At 42.8% G+C, this 27,107-nt stretch overlaps 1 protein-coding gene across 7 annotated transcripts in view; it reads left to right on the top strand.

Annotated features, from left to right (window-relative positions):
* Positions 1-4,753: 4,753 nt before the first annotated feature.
* Positions 4,754-27,107, top strand: part of LOC136880984 (uncharacterized) — a 316,000-nt gene continuing 293,646 nt past the window's right edge. For all 7 annotated transcript variants that reach the window (XM_067153613.2, XM_067153594.2, XM_067153558.2 and 4 more), the window contains exon 1: positions 4,754-4,993. The gene's annotated coding sequence lies outside the window, so the exon portion shown is untranslated. The remainder of the gene's footprint in view (positions 4,994-27,107) is intronic.

The raw sequence follows: 27,107 nt of genomic DNA, 5'->3' as shown, positions 1-27,107 counted from the left end.
CTAATTAATGGCTGTTCTCTTAATAGCTAGATAGCTTCCCACTCCAATGTTCCAAGATCTGTTTTATGAATTATTCATTTATCGTATGATGAAAGGAGGAATATCAGCTATTTACAAAATATGTACAAAAATACACACACATATACACACACTCTCTCAAGTTCATAAAATTATTCACAATACTATGTCCAGATGGTTAATCCACTCAACGGCTTCTTGTGTTAGGTTGTGGAGATCCTTCATTGAGCCTCTAAACGCTCTGAGAGGACATTCGAGCACTATGCGATCCATGGTTTGCTGTTCTTCACCCCAGTTGCAATGAGGAGAGGACTTCCATTTCCACTTGTACAGTATTGCTCTGCATCTTCCTTGGCCAGTTCTTATCCTATTCAGTACACACCACTGTCGTCGAGGTGAATGAAGCCTGCGGGCTGCTCCCAAGGAGTTCTAATTAAGTAGTGACGTGACAGGGAGTTTTGGCTCTGCCACTGATTGTTCCATGCATCTAATATTTTGAAGTGATTGTCTTGCAGGTTGATTGCTGTTCTTAGGTCTTCCTCGAGACGTTTTCCCAGCAAAGGCAGTCATTAATGATGAATGGCGCAAGTAAGAAAATACAACGCACGCGATTAAAAATTAAATTTCAGCAAATATCTTTTTCGCCAAACTCGACACAAAACATCAGCATTTCTCATCTGGTCTGTTCCCATAATTTTATGGAAACACCACATTTCAAAAGCTTCCAGACGTTTCGATATAACTTTTATTTGCGTCCAGGTTTCTCAGGTGTACATTAGTATGGTTAATTTCACAATTAATGGTTTAGCATTCAGCTATCGTGTTACATTCCTTGTGTTTTCGTAATAATGTAAATGCTGTATGGTATTACATTTTCTTCTTCATCTGTTTACCCTCCAGGGTCGGTTTTTCCCTCGGACTCGGCGAGGGATCCCACCTCTACCGCCTCAAGGGCAGTATCCTGGAGTTTCAGACTCTGGGTCGGGGGATACAACTGGGGAGGGTGACCAGTACCTCACCCAGACGGCCTCATCTGCTATGATGAACAGGGGCCTTGCAGAGGGATGGCAAGATTGGAAAGGATAGACAAGGAAGAGGGAAGGAAGTGGCCGTGGCCTTAAGTTAGGTACCATCCCGGCATTTGCCTGGAGGAGAAGTGTGAAACTACGGAAAACCACTTCCAGGATGGCTGAGGTGGGAATCGAACCCACTTCTACTAAGTTGATCTCCCGAGGCTGAGTGGACCCCGTTCCAGCCCTCGTACCACTTTTCAATTTTCGTGGCAGAACCGGGAATCAAACCCGGGTCTCTGGGGGTAGCAGCTAATCACACTAACCACTACACCACAGAGGCGGACTTGGTATTACATACAAAACGAAATCAAAACCTTTGACACAATGGTTATTAAGGACCTACACCTTACAAGACATCTGCTGACAGGTCGGTAGACTTACAGAGATTGGGGTGTAAAGATTTCTCCAATTGAATCGCCTGGCTTCCTTGACCGTATTCACTGTCTTCCATTTTAGTCAGCTCTCATTCCAGGATCTGGACTATCATGGAATCGAACCTAGGGCCCCGGGGTAAGAGACAAGCACGCTAGCGTAAATAAAATGTCGTATGGCTTTTAGTGCCGAGAGCGTCCGAGGACATATTCGGCTCACGAGGCTCTCGTAGGCGGCCTGCGCTTCGTGATGAGGATGAAATAATGAAGACGACACATACATCCAGCTCCCGTGCCAGCGGAATTAACCAATGATGGTTAAAATTCGCGACCCTGCCAGGAATCGAACCCGGGACTCCTGTGGCCAAATGCCAGCAAGCTAACCATTTAGCGTAGATGTGCATGAAGACGAACAGTCTCCGAACTAGAGGACCGGGCGAGTTGCCCGTGCGGTTAGAGTCGCGGAGCTGTGAGCTTGTATCCGAGAGATAGTGGGTTCGAGTCCCACTGTCGGACGCCCTGAAGATGGTTTTCCGTGGTTTCCCATTTTAACTCCAGGCAAACGCTGGGGCTGTACCTTAAGCAAGGCCACGGCCGCTTCCTTCCCACTCCTAGGCCTTCCCTATCCCATGGTCGCCATAAGACCTATCTGTAAGGTAAATAGAAAAAAAAGTAAACGGACTAGAGGAATACACTGCACGCGATTAAAATCCTCGAATCGAACTTTGGGTGGTGTGAACTGAAGGCTTCTATGCTGACCATTAAGCCAAGGAGCCGGACAAATACACCGTCTAACTGTGGAATGTAAAATAAAACGTTAGCCTGTCCTAAGAAGACGACTACCGCCCAGGTGGATGAGTCTAAGACACTGGAGGGTTACGTGGACTTCTTCCTCTCCTTTTGATTCTTCTGCCATCTTTCCAGCACCATGGTGAGATTACACGTGTGAACTATTGCACATGTAAACTTGACCCTGTTTTACGACCAGATGCTCTGTCTGACGCCAAACTTATGTGGAGGAATGTATTCAATATTGCGTGGTTTTTATGGTGGTTGCTAGAGTGGTGTGTTTTCTGTATACACTTAAGAAAATGGAAATTGCAACACCATGAAGGCATTGGTCGTTTGTATTGATTTTCAAGATATGGAACGATGCCATGTAGGTACGCAAACGATCAAAGTTTCAGACCCATTGGATTGTTGCTACAGGTCTCCCGACGTGATTGGTCGCGGAGGAATCAACTCCAGTATACGGACTCTGGTGTAGCGTAGTTGACTTGCAGTCTGTGCAGTGAAGTGTTCCCCGTCAGACATGCCTCGACGACAGAGAAGAGCACGCTATCAACAACTGTCGCCGTTTGAGAGGGCTCGGATAATTGGGCTGTGTGATGCTGGATTATCGCTAAGGACTGTCGCTGCACGTGTTGGCCGACAGGCATCTACGGTACAACGTGTATGGCAGCAGTGGTCAAATTAAGGTACCCACACTCGTAGACTTGGCACAGGCCCAGCGCGACGGACAACTGTGAGAGAGAATCGCCGCATCATTCGGATGGCCCGGATGGAACTCCATGCAACAGCAGCACAAATTCGAGCAGCTGTGGCACCCCACGTTACACAACAAACAGTTGTTAATCGCCTGCGTGCAGCTGGCTTACGAGCCCGTGTCCCTGCAGAAGGTGTTCCATTGACCCCACAACAGCGACGTGTAAGGCTGGCCTGGTGTCGAGAAAGATCGACGTGGGTCGACGAATGGCATAGGGTCGTCTTTAGTGATGAATCGTGCTTCTGTCTTGCCCGCAGTGATCGCCGGAATCGTGTGCGCCGACGTACCGGGGAGAGGGGCCGCCTAGATCTTATTGTCGAGAGGCACACAGGGCCAACACCAATCATTATGGTCTGAGGAGCTATTGGATTTAATGTGAAATCACAATTAGTGCTTGTTGAAGGCACTATGACTGCTCGACAGTATGTTGATAGGGTACTCAATGCCGTGATTGTCCCTATGATGGCGAACATTGCTAATGGGATGTTTCAGCAGGACATTGCCCGGGTTCACACTGCACGCATCTCCAGAGAAGCTCTCCACGACATCACAACCTTAGAATGGCCCGCCAGATCCCCGGACCTCAGTCCTATTGAGCATGTGTGGGACATGATGGGTCGACAACTGGCCAACCGTCCTCAGCCACTCACAACTCTGGAACAACTGACCCGTGCAGTGCAGCAAGCATGGCCCACAATTCCTCAGGAAGCGATCCAGGGCCTTATTGACTCCATGCCTCGACGAATTCATCAATGTATTGCAGCTCGTGGTGGACACATCCTGTATTGATTGTTGTCCAAACTTGCGGTCAGAGGGACCTGGAAGTGCAATCATCGAATCACAACCGAGCACTCGTCGTGCATGTTCAATTGCAGCAGTGTAGCACCACTCCTTCTGGGTGTTGCAATTTCCATTTTCTTCAGTGTATGAAGAGGAGTGTATTTGGATAAACACAAATGCACAAATGCCGAATCGAATCCGGGACAAGAAAACCGAATGCCTAACCTCTTGCCGTTCTTTCTGTTGCTCCGAGCGAGTTGGCTGTGCGGTTTGGGTCATGTAGCTGTGAGTTTGCATTCGAGAAATAGTGGATTCGTACCCCGGCAGCCCTGAAGATGGATTTCCGTTGTTTCCTATTTTCACACCAGGCAAATGCTGAGGCTGTACATTAATTAAGGCCACGATAGCTTCCACTCCTAGACCTGTCCTATTCTATCGACGCCATAAGGTCTCTCTGTGCCGATGTGACGTAAACCAGATAGAAAAGAACCTTGCTACTCCTCAATACAGGATTAAAATCCTGGGTCGAGTCGTGAATTAAACTCGGGACCTCTAGGTAAAGAACCGACACGCTAACCCTGAACTGTGAATAGCAGCGGATATATTTCAGTACTGTTTTTAAGTAACAAGTAATCACTTACTGATATAATCTTTACTGTAGGCCTATGCGAAATAACACGCTCTTGAAAGCATGCCATCGTGTGCTAGGCAAGTTGACATAACACTATTAATTTCTCAGCGTTCACCCATGATTGCAGGAGCAATTCGATAATTGGATGACTGGTAGCAAGAACTGATATAAGAAGAAGTACATGAAATGTCGTTAGAACACAGACGAGTTAATGTTACGAAATATGCCTTTTGTAGTTACGAATCTGGTGAAGTTTCCGTGCGAGTGTTGGCACAACTGAGCTCGTCTTCGTTCTGCTTAGTGCGGGAGAGAGAATGCGGCAGTGTGTGGTTGAGCACGTATCGGAGTGGAAGTGTTTCGGATATGGACAGTAGCTAGTGACAACACGTGGTTCTTCTGCGTAGAGACGAATGTTCGTGAATGCACTGTTTTGTTCAGTTAATTTCAAAAAAGGATATTAACATTTATGTCAGTATGATGTGTATGTAATAACAATAACGACACATGAAATATTAACTGAAGAGGATTTACTTCTTCGTCTAGCACATTTATGCTTTTCTTTACGTTTATATTTGTAAGTACATAATTTAGATATTCTATAATTAGTTCGTCTGCTGAGTAAAGGGGTATGCTGTAAAATATTTTACTCTCATCCTTTTCTTGTTGTAAGTTGCAAAATTAATTTAGATTACTTGGACTAGATGATACATGTTTAGAGCAATTGGGTTCGAATTATACCGGAAAAGGTTAAACAACCCTTTAACTATTTATGTACGTCCAACACCTTGTACGGTTTCTTTACGGATCTGGTATGAAGCGAGACGTATCTTCGTAGCGAGCTTTTACGGCTGGATGGACTTCCTGACGTCAACCTCATCGGAGGTTGTTTTTTTTTTTTTGCAAGCTGGGGTTCGAATCCACTATCTCCCGGATGCAAGCTCACAGCTGCGCGCCCTTAACAGCACGGCCAACTCGCCCCGTATCAGAGGTGTTAATTGAGGTGAAATGAATGATGTAACATATGGAAGTGAGAGGGTGAAATCTAGTGCCGGCATGTAGCCTACTCCTATCGCTTGGCACCAATGGGTCTGCTCAAAGCTTAACGTCTCCATCCGACGGACGAATTACCATCAACAGCGTCATATGCCCTCACACCATGAGAACACTGCGGCAAGGTTTGGCATTGAATCCAGGATTTTGGCTTGCAATCTCATGACTAGAATATACCACCATCTCTCCTACCCTGCCGGTCAACATTCTGATGTCGAAAATGTTTCTGACCAACGGGATTTGAACCGGTAACCACGGTGTCACATCATACAAACTTGATGTCTTAACGATCATGGCCACCAAGTGGGCTGTAAACAACACTTTAACTAAACTGCACAAATTTCTTAGTTTAAACTTAACTTAAGTCTCGTTTCTTGATACGGGGCCGGGGATGAAGGTGAGTGTGGCAACCTCAGTTGAGCTAATGAAGGTGATGATGGTGAATACAATTGGGCAAGGACGTATGAGGAATCGGCTGTGGCCCGTGAAGTTGAACTGTTACCACATTTGTCTGAAAGTGAAAATGGGAAAGCACAGAAAAACATTCTCAGGACAGCCGACGGTGAGGTTCGAATCTATGCGTCACCCGAGCAAAGAACTTGGCTACGTAAGTGTGACTATATATTCCAGTGTGGTTATTTGACTTTTGGTATTACACGTTTGTTATTGGTTCGAAGCAAATCCCTACACTTTCGGTCGACATAAATAAGGATGTTTTGCGTCAATGTTGGTCAGTACATTTATGTTCTTAACAAAATTTCCGCACTCAAACGTCTGTCTAAACGTATTATGAAGGCGTCTGTCCGGCTCCATGGATAAATGGTTAGCGTGCTGGCCTTTGATCACAGGGGACCCGGGTTCGATTCCCGGCAGGGTCGGGAATTTTGACCATCATTGGTTAATTTCACTGGCATGGGGGCTGGGTGTATATGTCGTCTTCATCATCATTTCATCCTCATCACGACGCGGAGGTCGCCTACGGTTGTCAAATCAAAAGACCTGCACCTGGTGAGCCAAACATGTCCACGGACACTCTCAGCACTAAAAGCCATATGCCATTTCATTTTTCATGAAGGCATCTGCGTTAAATGATGATGATGATTATTATTATTATTATTATTATTATTATTATATTAATAATAACAATAATAATAATAATAATGATAATAATAATAATAATAATAATAACATGCAGGCGTATGGCAGATTAGCGACATGGTTACGAGATTCTTTTCGTGACGACTATGGTCTTATAATGCCCTTGAATGTCAGCTACCTATGGTTCGGTTCCGCGTGAAACTGTAGGTTCTTTGATCCGTGATCATACGACTGAGAGTCATGTATATTATTGCTTTTTAATAATAATAATAATAATAATAATAATAATAATAATAATAATAATAATTTCTTGTCGGTGTTTCTAGTCTGGTACAGCCCTTGTACCCTCCGATGAGGTTGGGGGGCGTCTGTCGAGTATGGGAAACTGCTTGTTCTTATGGTGGAGGATAATGTGTGTGGTGTAGGAGTTGCAGGGATGTTTGGGACAGTAAAAATCGAAGTCCCCGAGTCAAGGGAATGGACCATTTAACATTAAATTACCTGACTCGGCAGAGAATCAAATCCGGGTCCCACTGAATCGAAATCCAATACGCTGACCATTCAGCCATGGAGCCGTATATTTGATTATTATTATTATTATTATTATTATTATTATTATTATTATTATTATTATTATTCGTGGTGTTGGGTTACTGTAGTAAGGTTCTAGTTCGTGAACCATGGGCAACGGCTGAGTGGTAGTGATGGGCTGCAAATGGACTCGCGAAGAATCGAGTCTGGGACCTTAAAACCCGAAGTACTCGATTCCGGAATAGAGGCCTAGGACGCTGTCAGCGTTATCTACGAGTCACGTATGGAAACAACACGATGCATAATATTGTAGGTAGGCCAAGGACAAGTTTGGTTCCGTTTCCCAATAATGGCTTTCCCAATGGCTTTATCTGACCCTGTAATAATTAAGAAGGGAATTCCTCAAGGCAGTAATATTGGATCTTTATGTTTTCTTATATATATAAATGATATGAGTAAAGAAGTGGAATCAGAGGTAAGGCTTTTTGCGGATGATGTTATTCTGTATAGAGTAATAAATAAGTTAAAAGATTGTGAACAACTGCAAAATGACCTCGATTATGTTGTGAGATGGACAGCAGGCAATGGCATGATGATAAACGGGGTTAAAAGTCAGGTTGTTAGTTTCACAAATAGGAAAATTCCAATTTTAAGTACTGCCTTGATGGGGTGAAAGATCCTTTTGGGGATGATTGTAGGTATCTAGGTGTTAATATAAGGAAAGATCTTCTTTTGGGTAATCACATAAATATGATTGTAAATAAAGAGTACAGATCTCTGCACATGGTTATGAGGGTGTTTAGGGGTTGTAGTAAGCATGTAAAGGAGAGGGCATATAAGTCTCTGGTAAGACCCCAACTAGAGTATGGTTCCAGTGTACGGGACCCTCACCAGGATTACTTGATTCATGAACTGGACAAATCCAAAGAAAAGCAGCTCGATTTGTTCAGGGTGATTTTCGGCAAAAGAGTACCGTTACAGAAATGTTGCAAAGTTTGGGCTGGGAAGACTTGGGAGAAAGAAAACGAGCTGCTCGACTAAGTAGTATGTTCCGAGTTGTCAGCGGAGAGATGGCGTAGGATGATATTAGTAGACGAATAAGTTTGAGTGGTGTCTTTAAAGGTAGGAAAGATCACAATATGAAGATAAAGTTTGAATTCAAGATGACAAATTGGAGCAAATATTCGTTTATAGGAAGAGGAGTTAGGCATTGGAATAACTTACCAAGGGAGATGTTCAATAAATTTCCAATTTCTTTGAAATCATTTTGAGAAAAGGCTAAGAAACAACAGATAGGGAATATGCCACCTGGGCGACTGTCCTAAATGCAGATCAGGATTGATTGATTGATTGATTGATTGATTGATTGATTGATTGATAATGCACAGTGATAGCATGTACAAACTAATGTTGCGATGCGGTAATGAACATCACTTTAAAGAAGTGTGTACACAGTCATTCTTTGAAATAGTCGTTAATCCCTTACCAAACAAATAAGTGCGATATTATATAGCAGGACAAAATACCGGATGTGGAAACAATATAATTATGTTACTCTATTCGACACCTCACCAAATGCCCAGAACATCCCTTCAATCAATTGAACGTTGTGTACGTTGAACTAGGGTATTCTTTGTATTACTGAACAACAAGATGTTCATTATGGCATAATGAATGTATAGGCCTACACAACAAAACCTTATTGTAAGGTAAACTAAGGAACGTGTGGACACAGGTACTCATGGACCGGTGGTGTGCACTACGTGTATTTAGAAATACAATCATATTCAACATATCCCCATTCAAACTATTTCACTAGCGTTCCAGCCTTGGAGAAAAGTCGTTCACAAGGAACGGACGTTGCTTGTGAACATACACATTTCTTCGCAAGTGTAGCGAGTGTTGGGAATTTTTCCGCATTGTGTCTCCAATGATCCAGTGGATTTACTGATCGGGTTCGTAAGGCTCTTTCGGGTATCTTTGTGCCTCGACCGTAGCATCTGCTCTGACGTTACGTAGGTTTTCGTCTGCGACACGGGCATAGAATGATCCCCAAAAAGAGGTGTCTACTATCTGCGCACTTTTTAGTGATAGATTTACACCCTAGTGCTGAAGTGGTCGACTTCGGTTATCTTCGAGATTCGTATTGGCAACCTTTGAAACACAAACTAAGAATCGCTTATCATCGCTGTGCGACATCTGGCGTACACTTTAAGTACTCGTACTGTTGTTGTTTACACAGGAAAGCCAAACTATAGAATTCATGCTAGGAACACGTTTCGCAACGGGAAATGTTATATAGTATTATATATTGTGTGTGTGACACAGTTGTTTGCTTAAAATAATAAAGGTTTATAAAATTCACATCGATCGATCATATTATCGATTCAATTCAGATTTCATTTCCATTCAGTTGGCAGTATTAACGAAACCCTTCTTACTTCTCCAACGAGTACAAAAAGCTATCACTAAAAAGTGCGCATACTATAGTCCATTTGTGTTCGATGGTGTAGTGGCCTGTTCTGAAGTGGGTGGGGTTAAGCCTGATCGCTTTGAGCGCCACACATAAAAGACATCTTAAATCTTGGATCGATAATTGTAGGCAGTCCAATCGGTAGAACACTTTCAACATTGATGAACTTTTTATGGCTGATAAGTCCGTAAACGCCTGTTTCGCTACGGCATCTTGCTCCTCTAGTATGCGTCTTCCCACTGTTTCCTGTATTTGTCTGCTGAAACCAATTATCTTTGAGATGGAGACTTGGCGTTCCTATGACATTTCAGTCATGTAATGAAAGTGCCCAGCGCAATGTTGAGGAAGAATGAATGTGATTGTGTGACAAACGAAACGAATAGCATTTCGAAACAAATATGTTACGGTCTTACACTCGCGTGTTTCACGATATGGTCATTATTTACTTACAGTCATAGGAAAAAGTATTCGTACACTTAATACTGAAACAAAAAAATACTTTACTTAGTGCACTTATTGCCATGTACGTTGTATAACATAAATAGGTTAGCTTTCTGTACACTATGTAAAGACATATACACCATAAAACATACAATTGATGGACGTGCCTGCCATTAATACATAAATAAATGAAAATGCCTTGATTTCATACTCATAAAAAGTATTCGTACAGTCCGGTTTTACTTTCATTCCCCACTGATTTTAGTGCATATTTAGTATTTGTTGGCAATCCTTTTGATTTTACAATGGCCTCAAGCCGCCTAGGCATTGAATGAACTAGCTTGGGGGTGAAGGTGGGGTCAATCTTACCCCCATTCTTCCAAGAGAGCTATTTTCAAAGCTGGCTTTGATGAAATATTAATTGTGCCCAGTCTCTCTTTACGATAATCCCGCACATCTTCAATCGGGTTCATATTCGGGGATTGGTGGTGGTGGTGGTGGTGGTGAGTTGTTCCATATATGTTGGTGTGTTTTATAAAATCCACACTCGTGTATCCAGGGCCGTGTGGTTTGGATCATTATCCTGCATGACTACATAATCACCCAGAAGTCCCATTTTTTCGGCACTAGATACTAGACGTATCTTCAAAACTTCAGTACAATATTTACGGTCCATCTTTCCATCTATGAATTCTAAGGAACCTACTTCAGCTGAGCTCAAGCACCCCCAAACCATTAAACAACCTCCACCATGCTTCACTGAAGGAAGCGATTTTTTTCTTCGAGTTCTGTGTTCTTTTTCCTCCGCCCCTTTTTGCAATGTTCTTGAAAAAGTGAATTATTCTTTCATCCGTAAATATAACTGGATACCATAATTGTAGAGAAGCATGTTTGTAGTCTGTAGCATATTGTAGTCTTTTCTTCCTGTTTGCTGGGGTAATTAAAGGTTTTCGCCTGGCATTTCTACAATGATAGTCATTCGTATATAAAACCTTTTGAATTGTGGAAGCACAGATATGAAGTTATAAATCATTTCCTAGTTCAGACCTCAGTTTTGCAGCACTGATTCTATGATTTTTCTTAAGTTTCCTGAAGTTTAGTCTTTCAGTTCGTTCGTCTAGTGTGCATGGACGTCCACATCTACGTGCATTTTTGAAAGATTTTCTCTCACCATACCTGTCAATAATTCCCTGAATTGTAGATCTTGGTCTCTTCACAAATTTAGATATTTCCGAGAGAGATTTACAGGAATTATGAGTTCGAATTATAATCATTCTCCCTTCTTGTGTTGTTTCTTTCATTTTGCGGCCCATCTTACTGATAGACTGTATCACTTGTTGTTTACAACGATTGAAGCACAACTGACTTGGTAAAAGACGTGACTTTTACTGCTTACCTGCGTTGCAAGTGATGTCATCAAGGTTTTTGATCTGAAGATTTTCCACCTGTACGAATACTTTTTTATGCATCTATATTTCGAAATTATTGGATGATATGCTTGTTAAAACAAATATTACCAAAGTACTATTGTTATTTTCGGTACATATTCATAGTCATGTTTCGTGAAATACCGAAATAGAGGAAAGTGGTGAAATTTCTAGCGGCCTATGGACAATGCGTCAATTACAAACGACAATATTGCTTAACGTTTAAGGTGTACGTATACTTTTTCCCATGACTGTAGCTGTTGTGATAGTAGCAGCACACACTGAGACAGAGCCCTAGGGCCGTGATATTTATGGCTTGTCGACCGGTACCGGTCTTGAATGCCCTGTCTTAAGAATTTATTCCCTGACTGAATGGTTTTAGGTGTGGGTCAGAATACGGAAATTTATATCATGGCTGACCAGTGTGTGGCCTAGCACTTGGCGCTGTCTAATTCAGGATAACCTTCGGTTTCCTGTATCCCAGGCCATGAGTTTCGTAGTTACCTAGTGAGCTTATGAGTGGGTTACCCGCTTGGGGTATAAGTTTTCAGCCATGTTCAGTCTTCTATCCCTAAGGGTTGTAATGTCGATATTACGCTCGAACCAATCGGCACCTGTGATAAGGCGAAGTGCCCGGTTCTGTACGGCTGGCACCTTATTCAGGTGGCAATCTGTGACAATGCCCCAATAGGGCAGGCATACTCCAATAGCGGTCGCACTAGTGAAGTGTACAGTAAGAGTTTGTTTTCTGCGGAAAGGCTGTTTTCAGCTTTCAATAAAGGAAATAATTTAGAGACCCCTACTGTGAGCCATGACCGCTGTTTGAGATATATGCTGTCGAAAGGTTAGTCCTCGGTCTAGGGTGGCACCTAGGTTCTTCGCACTCGAGGACCATCTAATTACTTCTCTAAAGAAGTTCAGATCGCCCTCGAGCCGGCCCATGCGTTTAGTGAATAAGGTGGCATGGCACTTATTTACTGAAATTTTGATTCTTCACTTTTTGAGACAAGGCTCGAGAGTGGAGAGGATTTCCTGAAGGTGCGGTTCGACTCTAGGTGCCGAGGAGAGAGCCGTGTCTTCAACATATACATGTCGGATATATTTTAAGCAGGACTGGAGCGTTCACACTGCCTTGGGGTACTCCAGCTGTGATTTCCCTGGCAGTTGAAAGCGCCTTTCTTACTGAGGCGTGAAATTTCCTTTCAGACAGGTAGCTCTGGACGAGAGCAGTTAGATGGGGGGGGGGAGGGGGGAAGCCGAAATTCTTCATTTTGAAAATGAGACAGTCATGCCAGATCTTATCAAAGGCCCGTGATATATCCAGAAAACAGACTCCGGTATACCTATTGTCATAGTAGTTCTTGGTAATGTCTTCTATTAGTCTTAGGAGTTGGTGAGTAGTGGCGTGCTTTTTTCTGAAGCCGAATTGCTCGTCCGGCTCAAGACTAGGCTCGTCCATAATCGCCTGGAGTCGGGATAAGAGGATCATTTCGAAAAGTTTTGAAATGATAGAGAAGACTCAGATAGGCCTGTAGTTTTGTGGGAACGTCAGGTCAGCTTGAGGTTTACGTGTCATCATCACTTTCGCAGTTTTCCAGCTACCCGGAAAATGTGCGAAGCAAAAAATGGCATTAAATAGTTTAGTCAGAAACGTCATTGCCTTCTTAGGAAGGTTCTTTAAAAATACCGCTGAAATCTCGTCCAGGCCGGAGGTTTTCCTGTTTTGTAGCCTCTTGATGTGGGACAAGACCTCAGACGGTGTTACGAATTTAAAGTCTACAGGAGGGTGGGGGTCGTCTGTTTCGAACAGATTTTCCTCCACCTCGTCGATAAATTCATCAGAAGGTGCGGTATTGGGAGAGCACGTTACTACCAACGTGTCTGCCAGTGCCTCAGCCTTCTCCTTGTCTGTGTAAGCTAGTCCCTGGTGTCCGTGGAGAGTGGGTATGCCTGTCCTAGCACCTGTAAACCTACGAGCCATGCTGTAAACAGAGCCGTCGGTAGCACTTAATTCAGATAGCTTAGATTGGAATGCAGCTCCACGGTGACACGCAGGTTGCGTCTTTGACGATGCCAGAGATTTTTCAGGCGAAGATCCCTGGTTTCGTTCCACAACCTACCTGTCATTTGTTGTAAGATCTCTAGCGGAAGAGTCTTAGCCTTCGGTTTTCGTATTGTCGGTCCCACGGTGGAAGAGTTAGCTGCATTCCGTACTGAGTTAGTGAAGTGTACTGCAAGCACGTCGATATCTTCCTTAAAGCGAATGCAGGGATTGCCGTTGATGTTGTTACTTAGGGTACTGCGATAGAGTTGCCAGTCTATAGAGCGAAGGTGGAGGGGGATGAATTCAGGTTCGTGAGTGGGGGCTGCGTCGAGAGTGAGTAGTACCAGTTTGTGGTCGGAATCTAGGAAGTCTTGAGTGAGTAGGCTGGACAGGGCTATATCTAGGTATTCGGGTAGGATGTTTGGATTGTAGGAGAAGTATTGGGTCTGTCGGTAGCGTGAATTAGGACGTTGTTACCATCGCAGTACCTAACAAGTGTTTCTCCTCTTGAAGTAGTCATTCGGCTCTTCCATCCAGAGTTCTTGCTATTGAGGTCTCGCGCGAGGATTACTCTTGGTTTGACTCTCAGTATCTTATTGAAGTCCTCGGTATCAGGCGCTACCTTAGGCGGTAAATAGCACGAAGCAACTGTTAAGGGTCCTTTTTGTGATGGTACTTAATGATTGGAGAATTGATGGTCTGCACACACCAAGGCGGGGAGCGGGAAGCGGGAGTGGGAGCGAAACCTACAATCCCGCGGTCGCTGCGAAGTTCGTCCAATACATTACGTCCTTCATGGCTGTCTGTTTGAGGAAGTTCGTGATGGTTTCCTCACGTTCTGTTGCTTCCAGGAGTGAATGTAGCAGGCGGTGCCGATACTTTCTTTTTAGACATTCCAAAACGGCCCGATCCATAGGTTGTATCAAACTTGTTACGTTAGGGGGGAAAATTAAGCACGAATTCCATCACATACTAGTTCGTGTTCATCTGGTTGTGGCCCTGCATTGCCCAGCAATAAAACTGCTTTAACAGGTAGACTTGGTCTCAGTAGAGGGGACCCACAGTACGATGACATGGCGGAAATACGCAGGGAATGAAATGCTGTAGAAAAATCATTTTAAATTTACGACAATAAAAATTGTTTTCATATATTGCTTTTTTATACTTCTCGTTTCGTTATCATGAAATTCCTAGTTTTGTTATAATTTCTTCCAGTGTCTTGCTTTAATATAATTGTTTGTCGTTAGGAAATTTATGTTTTCATTTAACGTCGTTCCCATAGTATTGTGAGAATATATATCCACCGGGATATCTCACAATTGAAGTTTATTTGGTATTAATAATAATAATAATAATAATAATAATAATAATAATAATAATAATAATAATAATAATAATAATAATAATAATAATTGTTACCGTGTTTTTGCGGTAGTTAGAGGTGAAAGAAGGTGCGGGTGTGAACGGGTCTCAAGCTACGAAATTAGAGTTCATGTAAAATTAACAAGGTTATATTTTCTTTTCAAAATAAAGAAATAACAAGCATGGCAGGTACAGAGTAGCAAGGCAACAAAATGTAGTTACAATATTTACCGGATTTGGGCTTCGCGCCCCGACTTCACAATTCTTGGGCAATCAGCCCAACCTTACTCCAAAATAAGTTTTAACAGAGGGGCAGAAAACCCCGTTCATGCTCAGGAGCACTTGCTCCAAATTACACAGAGAAGCCTCCCCGAGGCATACAACACTCAATTTTCGAGAAAGAGCCACTCGCTCTCAACATTAAGCCTATTAAAGGCCATACCAAACTCCACCTTCAAGTTGTCCTCTAAGGACATAGATACAGGGGTAAAATACCCAACCTACTGAGGTCTATTAAGTAAGAAAAAAGGTTAATTACATGACCTCTAAAATAACCACTTGAGAGGAGGCGACCTGCACTCCTAATACATTTGTTTAAAACCTACTTGGCACTAGGCCATTAATGCAGGGGCTAATCCCATACTAAAGAGGTGACTTTAGAAAGGAACAATTTACATTACGTTAAAGAAGAATAGGTTGAGAAAAAATAAGTTCACCTCAAAACAATATGAGTGGGAGCTCGAGAGGGTTAAGCACTCTCTATCCCGATATGCAGTTTAAAGATAGAATAGATACCAAGGGTCTTTACATTTTAAAGAAGATTACATTATGGAAAAACTTCGGACCCGCCCCGAGAGTTAAACTGCTGAGCTAGCAAAGAAAGAAGTTATTAATCGGCCATTACCTTGTTGTTGACCGCTGCCGAAGAAAGAGGCGCTTCCCGCCCCCTGCTATGTACTTTACACACCAAAAGATGGAACAGAAGTAGCGCAGAGACCCAAAAATCAGCAGTTTATATACTCTCCCGGAAAGTTCGAGGCGTTTTTGGAATGAGAACACCCTCCCACCAAAACTTTATTGGTTAGGGATAAGCAGCATATTCAAGTTGGGGGAAGATACATCAGATTGGTCAAAAATTAATTAAAGAAATTCGGGATTGGCTAAATACAAAACAAGGGGAAAGAGAGGGGTATACAGCCAACTTAAACAATAACAGAAAAAAAATTTAACAAGAAACAAACTTTTGAAATAAAAATTTCTCCAAAAAACAGTTCTTTCACATCGCACTAGGGTGCACCATTGTAGTTTTTCAGTAGTGTCCTCTAGAAGAGAAAGTTCACACTTCTTACTAACGGTAAAACAAAAATACATCAAAAGTGGCACAGTTCAAAAACTCCAAACTTTCCAAGTAGTGACATCATCTGAGAAACTTGAAAATTAATACCGTCGATAAAGTTCAGACTTCCTCCAGCAGAGGAGTTTCAACTGGCGCAAATTTTAAATTAGCGGCGTGGAGGCGTACCGCCCGGTACAATAATAATAATAATAATAATAATAATAATAATAATAATAATAATAATAATAATAATAATAATAATAATAATATGTTCATATGGAATGAGGGCATATGACGCTTTTGATGCTGATTCGTCCGTCAGATGGGGACGTTAATCCTTGCGTAGACCCCTTGGCGCTATTCGACAGGATTAGCACACACTAAGTCCGACTCGTTGGCTGAACGGTCAGCGTACTGGCCTTCGGTTCAGAGCGTCCCGGGTTCGATTCCCGGCCGGGTCGGGGATTTTAACCTTAATTGGTTAATTCCAATGTTACGGGGGCTGGGTGTATGTGCTGTCTTCATCATCATTTCATCGTCATCACGACGCGCAGGTCACCTGCGGGTGTCAAATAGAAAGACCTGCACCTGGCGAGCCGAACCCGTCCTGGGATATCCCGGCACTAAAAGCCATACGACATTTCAGCACACACTAACGCGGGACGCGGGAGCGGGAGCGATCCCGTCGCGAATTATTATGAAGATCTGCACAAGCTAACGCAGGAGCGGGAGCGATCCCGTCGCGAACTATTATGAAGATCTGCACAAGCTAACGCAGGAGCGGGAGCGATCCCGTCGCGAACTATTATGAAGGTCTGCACACACTAACGCGGGACGCGGGAGCGGGAGCGATCCCGTCGCGAACTACAATGACTGCAGCGGGATATGAATCCACTCATACCGAAGCGTCAGTCTTCCGCCTACATGACGGGATTACAGCGAACTATTTTCAGTTCGCTGCTTGCAGCGTTTCCCGCGTCCTGCGTTCATTGTGAAAAATGACAATGGCGACTGAACTGTTGATAGTGCATTAAGAAACATCTAATGCTTTACAACATGAGAACTGAAGACCATAAGAATGTAAGGAAGAAAGCTATGTTGTGAGATGAATAGGAAAAGAACTGCATACACCGGTATCAATTTTTTAATTATCACTGTCTGTTTGTGACTTTTGTGCACACATTTCTCCGTTCGTAGACATCCAGATACATCTAAGAGGTATGCTAAAACTGTTGTTATGCAAATTTCTCACGATCAGCGAAAGCTACAGCAGGTGCTCGTCGTTCATCATTGTCGACATTTTCAAAGGCCCCGTGTTCTGCTTCCGGTGGATCTAGATCTTCGTAATTCGTGTAACCAAATTTCGAGTGATAGAGACACAAATACACGTGAATCCCTCCTGGTGGCCATGATCGCTAAGGCGTTGAAGTCTAAACGGTCTGACACCGTGGTTAGCCGGTTCGAGTACCGTTGGTCGAAAAAGATTTCACCACAGAATGTTGGCCGGCAGGGGAGGGGATGTGCTGGTATACAATTGACAATCACTAGATTGCGTGCCAAAAGCCTGCATTAAATTCCAAACCTTTCCACAGTGTTCATATGGAGTGAGGGCATATGACGCTCTTGATGGTGATTCGTCCGTCGGATGGGGACGTTAATCCTTAAGCAGACCCCTTGGAGCTATTCGACAGGAGTAGCATATGTGCCGGCACCGGGTTTCAACCTCTACCTTCCTACCATCATATAACACGTCATTCATTTCATCTCATTAACCCTCAAACACACGCGTATGGGGTGGAATCCACCCCAGGTCATTTTATTTCTTAGTGAAGTGTACAAATACCTTTTCTGTGCTCTCGCCGCTCTTGTACATTTCTGGCTGGATCCCTGCAGAAAGAGTCATTCGTACATAATCTATCTTAAAATCTCCAATTAATACAGTAATTCGTATTTTATAATACAATGATATGTGGGGTGGAAAGCACCCCGACGCGTGTGTCTGCGTCCTAAGATTTGGCGCGTGTGCTTGAGGGTTAACTCCTCTGATGAGGTTGACGTCACGAAGGGCATCTGATCACTAAAAAAAACCGCCGCGACAGATTCATCTCACCTCATACCTGACCGCGTAGAGAAACTGCACAAGGGTTGGACAAACAAACAAACAAACAAACAAACAAACAAACAAACAAACAAACAAACAAACAAACAAACAAACAAACAAACAAACAAACAAACAAACAGCGACATAAATACACGTGAAGAATAGAACAAACGGACAGAAAATTGAAGTTATTTCGAGATACTGAAAAATTCGAGTTCTGGAGGTTCGACTGTATGTCCTTCTAAAACTGATATTAGCACGTGATTGTCGTAGGTATCTGATGAGTTGAGAGAATTTCTAACGACGGAGAATTGAGCAATTAACGATGGTTATCGATATTGTAACGATGTAAATATCGTGTGGCTAGTTGTTTGTCAGTCATTATGACGATTACGCTCGGAGACGTTCAACGGATAAACAAGAAAATTTCCACTGCACCTCTGATTGTAGTTAAACGATTGCATAAACTGTTGTTTGGCAATGAAGGCGAGACTGCGGAAATTTAAAGGATTTCTGTTTTCAGAAGCTTCCGATGAATATGATGTAGATTCGTCATTGACAATTTCTCTGATCACCGAGCTCAATAGCTGCAGTCGCTTAAGTGCGGCCAGTGTCTAGTAATCGGGAGATAGTGGGTTCGAGCCCCACTGTCGGCAGCCCTGAAGATGGTTTTCCGTGGTTTCCCATTTTCACACCAGGCAAATGCCGGGGCTGTACCTTAATTAAGGCCACGGCCGTTTCCTTCCAATTCCTAGGCCTTTCCTATCCGATCGTCGCCATAAGACCTATCTGTGTCGGCGCGACGTAAAGCAAATAGCAAAAAAAAAATTTCTCTGATCGTGATTTAATTGCTTTGTATATTGTCTTGTGTTTGGCAAACGAGGGAGATAAAGAATTTGCGAAGTACATTGTGCAGCACCTCACCAAATCAAGGAGTAGCATGCCTGCCTCTTACCCGGAGACCCCGGGTTCGATTCCCGGCTAGGTAAGGGTAGTTTCTTTTAACCTGTCTGAGGGCTGGTTCGAGGTCCACTCAGCCTACATATTCCAATTGAGGAGCTATCTGGCCATGAGACAGCGTCCCCGGTCTAGTAAGCCTGGGATAACGGCCAAGAAGATTCGTCGTTCGACCACACGACACCTCGTAATCTGCTAGCCTTCGGGCTGAGCAGCGGTTGCTTGGAAGGCCAATGCCTTTCGGGGCTATTGCACCGTAAGAATTTCTTTCATCAATACTGAAGCTTGGAAATGATGACTACGAGGGTGACCTTGAAGACGGCGAAATTATATAATTTCCAGAGGCACTGCTGTGAGATCTGACATTTACAATTAAAAGAACATGATAGAATAAATATGAAAAGAACTTACGAAACATAAACCTCTACAGAAGATAGCGAAAGTGAAGATGATCATGTCACGAACTATTTCACACCGACAAGACGCAGATCGTGGATTCACATTCACGTTTTGGGACGTTGAAGATTCGATACGCACCTTTGTTGGTAGGAGAGATTATCCTGTTAGAAAGTGAATTCAAGAATATGAGGAAAGATTACAAGATTGTGAGCAACTGCAGCGTGACCTCGATAATGTTGTAAGGTGGACAGTAGGCAATGGTATGATGATAAACGGGGTTAAAAGTCAGGTTGTGAGTTTCAAAAATAGGTAAAGTTCTCTGAGTTTTAATTACTGCGGGGGTGAAAGTTCCTTTTGGGATTATTGTAACTATCTAGGTGTTAATATAAGGAAAGATCTTTATTGGGGTAATCGCATAAATGGGATTGTAAATAAAGGGTACAGATCTCTGCACATGGTTATGGGGGTGTTTACTGGTTGTAGTAAGTATGTAAAAGGTAGGTAAGGGTTATTCTGCCCGAAGGCAGGTCCGAACCTCCGCAGAGGTGTTCCTGAGCCGGAGTTTACGTACGGTAGGGTGGCCAGTTCCTTTCCGCTCCTCCATTCCCTTACCCCCACCAACAGCGCGTGGCAACCCATCCTACTTCCGACCACACCCAATGTTGCTTAACTTCGGATATCTCACGGGATCCGGTCTTTCAACACGGCTACGGCCGTTGGCAGTATGTAAAGGAGAGGGCATATAAGTCTAGTAAGACCCCAACTTGAGTATGGTTCCAGTGTATGGGAGCTTCACCAAGATTACTTGATTCAAGAACTGGAAAAAGTCCAAAGAAAAGCAGCTCGATTTGTTCTGTGTGATTTGCGACAAAAGAGTAGCGCTACAGAAATGTTGCAAAGTTTGGGCTCTGAAGAATTGGGATAAGGAAGACGAGTTGCTCGACTAAGTGGTATGTTCCGAGCTGTCAGAGGAGAGATGGCGTGGAATTACATTAGTAGACGATTAAGTTTGAGTGGCGTCTTTGAAAGTAGGAAAGATCACAATATGAAGATGAAGTTGGAATTCAAGAGGACAAATTGTGGTAAATATTAGTTTATAGGAAGGGGAGTTAGGAATTGGAATAACTTACCACGGGAGTTCAATAAATTTCCAGTTTCTTTGAAATCATGTAAGAAAATGCTAGGAAAACAACAGATAGAGAATCTGCCACCTGAGCGACTGCCCTAAGTGCAGATCAGGATTGATTGATTGATTGATTGATTGATTGATTGATTGATTGATTGATTGATTGATTGATTGATTGATTGATTGATTGATTGATTGATTGATTGATTGATTGATTGAAACTTATCTTGAAGGAATGAGACATGTGGAAGTTGGTTAATTTTCTAAGAAATCAATGCCTCGTTTGGCAAAGCTGTTCATTCAAGGTGAAATTGAATTATCAATATGCAGAAAATGTAAAAAGTCATTGAATGAAGAGTTTGACATCATGATGAACAGTGAAGAAATGCACAAACTGCTGAATATGCGTAAAAAGGTAGAATCGCTCCAAGTCTGATGGGCCTACGAATTTGTGAGATTTTAAGGACCTGCTACGAAACCATGAATGCATTGCTGACAGAAGAAACACGAAAGCTCTCAAGAAACATGGTGGTTTGAAATGTATGATTCAAGAGACAAGCGTACGACAGCCGTTGAAGACAAACAGAGATTGCAAATGTTTTAACTGATGGGGAAGCTGGCTACAAATCGACAAATTGTAGGCGGAAGTATGGGGTGTCTGAAGTGTTTCAGATGCAAATTTGGACAATAAAGTGTAAATAAACAGAAAACAGAGCTGGTACTGGTTGGTCAGTCCTCTATGGGTACTGCGCCAGCTACACGTTTGAGCACCATAACAGGAATTGCCGATACCACAACCGAAGTCTTGGTACACACAGACAATGGCGTTACTTTAATTCAGGAAGATATCTATAAGGAAATTTGATCTTGTTATCTCAGAATAACTGATACGGTCCTAAAGGGGTTTGGGAAGAACTATATTTTCCCTCACGGCTATTTTCACGTGAAGGTCTTTTTTGAGAGAGAACTATTTGACACTGATGTGTGTGTCGTTTTAAGAGACACCCTGAAGATGCCCACAGTTCTTGGGAAATAGAAGTGGTGATCAGTCAAGATGGCATTCGAATTTCCAGAACAAAATCCTTAAGACTGATATGAGGTTCCTGGTGCCGTGAGCAAAATGGTCACGCTGCCAAGAGAAGCGCCACCAAAAGCACAGGTGACATGGCTACGGTGGCTTCGTGTGAAGGAGCTATAAGGAAGAAACCTTAACAATTTCTCCCTCATTACTACTAAAGCTAGTGATTTGTAGTTATTTTCTACCTCCTGAGTCGCATTGTGCGTAAACACTCATACAGTGAAGAGACCCTACTTGCTGATGTAATATTTTGCAGTTATATTTTAACTCGCTCATTTTCGGATTATAAACTGTTTTTCTCTATAAAACTGAAGAGAGTTTTAATAATCTATTGCGAAGTCAACTGTGGTGTGAATATTTGAAATTATTTGTTGTTTCAGTTTGTGTGGAGTTTCAAATATAATTACTTGTATGCAAATCATTTTAAGTGGCAGTACCTTTGAGAAAATGTAATCTTCCATGCAAATACAGTTTGGACACCCAAGTACTATTTCCTGGAGTCTGCAACTCTTAGTATAGATCTAATATTGGTCCATTGCCTTTGCCAATAAATTTTCTAATTTATAAATATTGTACTAATATTTTATATCTGTAGTGTTTCCCTATCCAATAATTTTAGAGCCTGTTTTATGTTTTATAAAGCCTAAGGACAGATTTGCACGTCGACAGTGGTTAGTAAGTAGTAAGTGGTACTTACCACGCGTAAGCTAGTTTAGTACAGTGGATAAATGGAAATTTTTCATTCAAGACACGTGATTCAGTCGTTATTGCGTTGTCAACTACACCAGAGATAAGATGAATGGCCATCAACGAGTAAAAGTTGTTAATGACGTTATTCGTTGCTTGCTAGATGAAATTTTAGAGGAAGTTGAGGATTCCGAGATCAAAGTTAGGAGAAAAAGAGAATAGGAGTAAAATTGGATAACCAGAATGAATAATCTCGGAGCAAGTACAATTCCCTTTAATTAGCCGAGGAGGATCCACAGGAATATTTGTTAACCGCCGGGCTGAGTAGCTCAGACAGTTGAGGTGCTGGCCTTCTGATCCCAACTTGATAGCTTCGATCCTGGCTCAGTCCGGTGGTACTTGAAGGTGCTCAAATACGTCAGCCACATGTCGGTAGATTTACTGGCACGTAAAGGAACTCCTGCTGGAAAAAATTCCGTCACCTCGACGTCTCTGGAAACCGTAAAAGAAGTTTGTGGGACGTAGAGCGAATAACATTGCCTGTTAACCTTGTGAATGTCAGAAGTAACATTTGATGAGTTACTGCATAAAGTTGAACCTTCGATACGAAAGAGAGATACTATCATGCGTAGTGCATTTTAAAATTCGAAAGGTACTCGTGATGGACGTATTCACTAACGAATTTTAGAATGTCTTCTTCTGTGCATATAGCCATTGTTCCCAGCAATTAGAACAAACGATCGACCAAAAGAGAAACGAACTCACAGCGATGATCAACTCTGTAACTTCACCCACAATTAATTTATGAACTTGACTACATTGCACCTGTTCGCACGTGGTAAGTAATGGCGTATGGCCCCCGGAGAGGCGTGGTGCAAGTCTTTTTCTAGTAGACGGCCTATTAGGCTACCTGCATGTCTGTGAAGATGAGGGCCCTACCTAGGATGATTTCTCATGTTGAATACGCCACACAAACCCAGCCCCCCGAGCCATTGGAATTAACCAATTAAGGTTAAAATCACCGACCCGGCCGGGAATCAAACCCGGGACCCTCTGAACCGAAGGCCAGTACGCTGACCATTAAGCCAACGAGTCGGACTTCGCACGTGGTAAGTAGCAAGTACTCCGATGGGTGCGCGCGCAGCTTGAGGAACGTCTACTTGAAAGAAAAAAAAATAGACTGGATTCTATTCCACTTGACTAAATTGTTGCTTAATCGTTTACTTACCGAGCTCGATAGCTGCAGTCGCTTAAGTGCGGCCAGTATCCAGTATTCGGGAGATAGTAGGTTCGAACCCCACTATCGGCAGCCCTGAAAATGGTTTTCCGTGGTTTCCCATTTTCACACCAGACAAATGCTGGGGCTGTACCTTAATTAAAGGACGGCCGCTTCCTTCCCACTCCTAGCCCTTTCCTGTCCCATCGTCGCCATAAGACCTATCTGTTTCGGTGCGACGTAAAGCAACTAGCAAAAAAAAAAAAATCGTTTACTTACCACTTACCACTAAAGTCGCAGTTCACACTCTGCAAGTCACTTAAAATTTAGTTAAAAGTTTAGTTACCACTAAATTACTGTCCGCATGTAAACAGGCCACAAGTAAGGGTCTGAGGGAGATTACTTTAGGCGCCTAACACATTTTTACGAGCTAAAAATCCATGGCCTAGTGATAACACATACATTAAATCTTTGGAAAAAAAGATGCTATTCAATACTAAAACTACATGCATGTGTGTCAGCGATATTTTTATATTAGTATTAATAGCATATATCCATTGATATCATCATGTGTTGCGTGATATCCAGTATGAGAGAGTGATATGTTGAACATAGATCCCTCTAACATTTCTGTGTGGGGATATCTGAAGATTACAATGTTTGCGGCAACTGTATACTGCAGACAATAAGTAAGTTGACTCAGCGCACAGCATTTGATACTATCAGAGAAGAGCGTGGAATCTTCCCAGATACTAAAAGGAAATCGGCTCATCGTTCTGTAGTTTGTAACAGCTTTGCTGAACGATGTCACTTCAAAAATTTCTTCTAAGAATGTCGTCGCTATAACCACAATATACACCTTATTACACGGAAAAATATATTTTTAAGAATATTGATTCGAAAATCTATTTGTGTATCATGTCGTGATTCACATCTCAAATGAGGAATTATTGCACAGGTCGGACTCAATTAAAACACCTGTTGTTGTTCGTGGCTGAGCATCGGAAAAATCTTGGTCACATTCTCTGCATCCTCGAATGGTGTTCGTGCAGGGGAAAAAAGCAACATTATCAATGTAGTGTTACTGCCACTGGCCACCTTAATCTTTCTGCATGAGAAAAGCTTCAATTGGAATTCTGAACATCTGAGCAATTTCTGAAGTGAACAGTGCCCTGACTGACTGCATAGTTTGACAGTTGATAAGAGACTCGCTCCGTATGCGTAGAATTTCATAAGTCTAATAAAAATCGTAATTTTTACGTACTACTAGCTAATTTTATGGTTTTCAAAGCCGCCGAAGTGCCGGCACTTTGTCTCGCAGGAATTAATTACCCTGCCAGTAAATCTACCGATACGAGTTTGGCGTAATCCTTTCTTAACTTGTGTACCCTCCTGGGTTGATTCTTCGCTCGGACTCAGCGAGGGATCTCACTTCTACCGCCTGAAGGGCAGCGGTGTCCTGGAGCGTGAGACTTTGGATCGGGGCCCTCGCCCAGGCGGCCTCACCTGCTATGCTGAACAGGGGCCTTCTGGAGCGATAGGAAGATTGGAAGGGATAAACAAGGAAGATGGAAGGAAGTGGTCGTGGCCATAAGTTAGGTACCATCCCGGCATTTGCCTGGAGGAGAAGCAGGAAACCACGGAAAATTACTTCCAGGATGGTTAAGGTGGGAATCAAATATCCCCCACCCTCTACTCAGTTGACCTCCTGAGGCTGAGTGGACCCTGTCCGTTCCAGCCCTCGTACCACTTTTCAAATTTTGTGGCAGAGCCGGGAATCGAACACGGGCCTCCGGGGGTGGCTGCTAATCATGCTAACTACTACACCACAGAGGCCGACTGGCGTAATTTAGTACCTTAAAATACTAGTGGACTGAGCCGGGATCGAAGCCGCCTAGTTGAGCTTAAAAGCCTCCGCTTAACTGTCAGAACCACTCCTCCCGGTAAACCTTGTAATCAGTGGGGGAAAAGTTCAGTCAGTCTGATGTCATCATCTGGATCTGTGGAGAGAATATTCTCGTTTGTTATCATGACTATTTTTACGAAATCTCACTAATTATTTGTCCGCCTCCGTAGCACGGTTAGCACTATTAGCTGCCGTCCTCGGTGGCCTGGGATTGATTCCCGGTACTGCCAGAAATTTAAGAATGGCAGGAGGGCTCTTAAGTGGTTAAGATGGTACATGCAGTTCACATCCTATGGGGGGGGGGGGGGCTCTGAAGAGAGCTGCAACACTTCAGGATGACACGAGTTTACTTCTTACTAATTATCTGATCACATGTTTGAGAAACCAGTTACTGTATCATGAACATTTATCTATATTACTTCAATATAGGAGCAAATTGCTTTACTGATGGTGACCATCCCTATCGCTGCATTTGTTTAGTTTCGCACCTGAATAATTCGTGCGTTTCGTTGAGTCTGGTCAGGTACATCGTCCCAGTACTACACTTCGAAGTTGTTGTCTGAGTCATCAGTCCATAGACTGGTGTGATGCAGCTATCCATGCCACCCTATCCTGTGCTAACCTTTTCATTTCTACGTAACTACTGCATCCTACATCTGCTCTAATCTGCTTGTCATATTCATACCTTGGTCTACCCCTACCGTTCTTACCACCCACACTTCCTTCAAAAACCAACTGAACAAGTCCTGCGTGTCTTAAGATGTGTCCTATCATTCTATCTCTTCTTCTCGTCAAATTTAGTCAAATTGATCTCCTCTCACCAATTCGATTCAGTATCTCTTCATTTGTGATTCGATCTATCCATCTCACTTTCAGCATTCATCTGTAACACCATATTTCAAAAGCTTCTATTCTCTTTCTTTCTGAGCTAGTTATCGTCCATGTTTCACTTCCATACTGCAGCCGCTCACCTGAGTCCCTGAGTCCCAAACTAGCCTTAATCTCAGGGGTGATCAGTTCGTAAACGATAAAAACAATTAATAAAAAAATCAAAATATATATCGGCGCACCAAATGAACACAGGGATGAACGGGGCATGCAAATTAAGGTAACGGGGGACGACTCATTCATGGATATAAATTATAGACTCCACAATAGGACTGGAAAGTGACAACTTAAATTTCATGGGCATATTGGAGTAACTACAATAAAAAGATATGGAAACTGTTTCCTATTGAAATTGCAACGAGGAGCAATTTATTGACTTATTTTGCAAACTGCACATGATGACAATTATTACATTGGGACACTTCCATCCTGAAAAAGAAATGACATAGGCCTAATACTTGGATTTACCTCACTACTCTGGTAGTGTACAATATTTGGTGAATTCGTCCCATTGGTTATTGGGGGTCGAATCCACATCCGTATGAGAGGACGTTTCACCGCTGGAGAT

Source organism: Anabrus simplex, chromosome 1 (assembly GCF_040414725.1).
Source record: "Anabrus simplex isolate iqAnaSimp1 chromosome 1, ASM4041472v1, whole genome shotgun sequence".
NCBI lineage: Eukaryota > Metazoa > Arthropoda > Insecta > Orthoptera > Tettigoniidae > Anabrus > Anabrus simplex.
The sequence above is the reverse complement of the archived record's forward strand: the minus strand, read 5'-3'. Positions and strand labels throughout refer to the sequence as shown.